This window comes from Arachis duranensis, chromosome 3 (assembly GCF_000817695.3).
Source record: "Arachis duranensis cultivar V14167 chromosome 3, aradu.V14167.gnm2.J7QH, whole genome shotgun sequence".
NCBI classification, from domain to species: domain Eukaryota; kingdom Viridiplantae; phylum Streptophyta; class Magnoliopsida; order Fabales; family Fabaceae; genus Arachis; species Arachis duranensis.
The window spans coordinates 42,425,817-42,428,496 of NC_029774.3; positions in this window are offsets into that span (position 1 = coordinate 42,425,817).

Consider the following 2,680-nt stretch of genomic DNA (forward strand, 5'->3'; position numbering starts at 1 on the left):
AGGAAGCAAAGGGAGCTTGGGCTGAAGAGCTCCCTCAGGTGCTATGGGCTTATAGGACAACCCCCCAATCCGCCACAGGAGAAACACCCTTCCGACTAGTCTATGGCGTAGAAGCCATGATTCCAATAGAAATCAATGAGCAAAGCCCAAGGGTAATTCTCCATGATGAGGTCGGAAACATACGGGGACACAAAGAGGAGCTCGACTTGCTCCCCGAAGTCCGAGAAGATGCCCGGATAAGAGAAGCAGCATTGAAACAAAGGATGGCTACAAGGTACAACAAAAAAGTCATTCGAAGAACATTTGCCCCGGATGACTTGGTCCTAATCAGAAACGACATTGGAGTCAACAAATCAGGAGAAGGAAAGCTCGCCGCAAATTGGAAGGGACCATACAAAATCAAAGAAGTATTAGGAAAAGGTTATTATAAAGTAACCGACTTGAACGGCTCTGAACTACCAAGGTCGTGGCATGCTTGTAATATGAAAAGGTACTACAGCTAAAAGCGAACTCTACTCCCTGATGTACTCTTTTCCCAACTTCATGATTTTTTCCCAATATCAAAGGGTTTTTTCTGGAGGAGGGTTTTTAACGAGGCATCATAGTAGAGGCTAAGGGAAAATAGGCTATTAAAAACCCTTAGTAGCAAGAAGGTACCTCCCCAATCAATAAAGATCTTTTTTTCATTTACAATATCTCTTATAAACTTCTTTCTATTTTTTAAGTCTTTCTACGAAACGCGCCGACTTAAGCTCGACAAAACGTGAAAATCCCATGAACCGACCTAAATGGTCGTCAGGATAAAACGACGAGGTACAAGTCGGCGTAAAGAGGTTGTATAAGTTGATCGTGAAAAGCTCGGGAACGATCCGACTCCTAAGTCGAAATGAGAACCCGAGTAAAACAAGCTCGGAAACATTCCGAGTAGACGAAAAACGCATCACAAAAACAACCTAAGTCATAAAAACTCACTAAAGCAAAGTTGAGTATAAAGGATAATAAAAAGAGATTGGAAAAACTGAGAAAAGTTTAAAGGCTGCACAAAAGCCCTTAAACGAAAATACAAGCCAACAAAAAGGTTTTCAGAAAAAGGGTTTTGAAATATCGAAATTAGAAAAGCATACACGCACAAGGTAACTTAGGACCCCTGTCCAAAAAGGGGCATTTATTTTTCTACACCCTTATTTAAAAGGGCACTTGTCAGAAATATTTTTGCTTACGGCCTTAAAAGGCCAAGAGAAATTGTTCACACAACCACCAAACAACACATAAATAAGTTTAAAAAGGGGGGGACTCACAAGCCGAGCCCCCATATAGCCATGAAAAATAAAGTCATTTTTTCAGAGGGGTAGAAGGATCACCACCACCAGAGTCAGGAGGAGCGCCACCGGAACCCGGAAGAGAAGCTGAAGAGGAAGTCAGAGGAATGACGGAAGAACTCGGAGCATCTTTGGAGTGAGGAGGAGACTCTATGATCCTCTGCCCCCGAGTCTTCAACTCGGATTCAGAAACAATTTTGGGGACAGGAGGATCTACAATGGCGCCGTCAATGACAACTTTGTCAGGATGTAAAGGAGACAGATCCAAGTCAGGAGCAATAACTCTGACCTGCTCCAGAAAAATCCGCCAAGATTCCTCGGCGCCATCGGCAATGGAGTCCTCTAACTCCTCATACGCTTTCCGAGAATTAAACAGGTCAGTTTTCACGGACACAAGATCCTTGAATAAGCTCTGATAGCTAGCCTGTGCCGTCTTCCTCAATTCCGTCTCCATGTTACATTGGGCTTGCAAAGCTTTCCCTTTCTCCCGGAGGGTGTCTCTCTCCTCCTTTAACTTGGCAATTTCCTTCTTCAACTCTCCCTCCTGCTCTTGATATACACGGAGCCTCCCTTCCAGCTCCTCGACCCTCGAGGTCGCCCCTAAAGAACTGAGAGGAGCCCTATCAAAAATATCTAAGAGCTTGCCGCATAGGGATAGATATTCTTTCGGACGAAGGCGAGAGCATCCGCCTTAACCTCCCCAGAAGAGCCAGACTCTAGGAGCTTGCGCTTCTTGGGATCGGGGGCAGGTCGGACGACGGGGGACGGTTGAGAGGGAGTTGAAGAAGAAATCACCATAGGATTGGAAAGAGTTCCAACACTACGAGGAGGAGGAGGAGGAGAGATAACCCTAGCATCACCAGATCGCGCGCGAGACTTAGCTTTAGCCTCCTGGACCCTTTGAAAAGATTCTTGAGCGTTTTTCTTTGCCATTTCTGAAAAGGAAAACAAATAGCTAAAGAATCAAACAAGTCGGAATATTAGGTTAACAAGTCGGGAATTCAACATACTATAAAAAACTACCTAGCTGTGATTGGACAAAGGTCGGAGACCCTTGGAGAAATTTTTTAGTGTCCAAATAGGGGGCCCTCCCCCACACTTCTCGGAGGAACCCCACGACGGCAGCCTCTACCTCATCCAGGTCATCCAAACCATATTTCTCACAAGGGGAGGCCTCCAGCCAGTATAAAGGAAAGCGAGGAAAAGAATTATCATCCAGAAAAAAGGGATGGTGACCCTCTACAGCTTGCACTTTAAAAAAGAAATTTTTGAAGTCATGGAAAGATTCATCAAAAAGGGTAAAAATCCTCCGACCTTGTATGGCTCGAAAAGAAACCCATTGTTGTTTATTATTCAGCCCG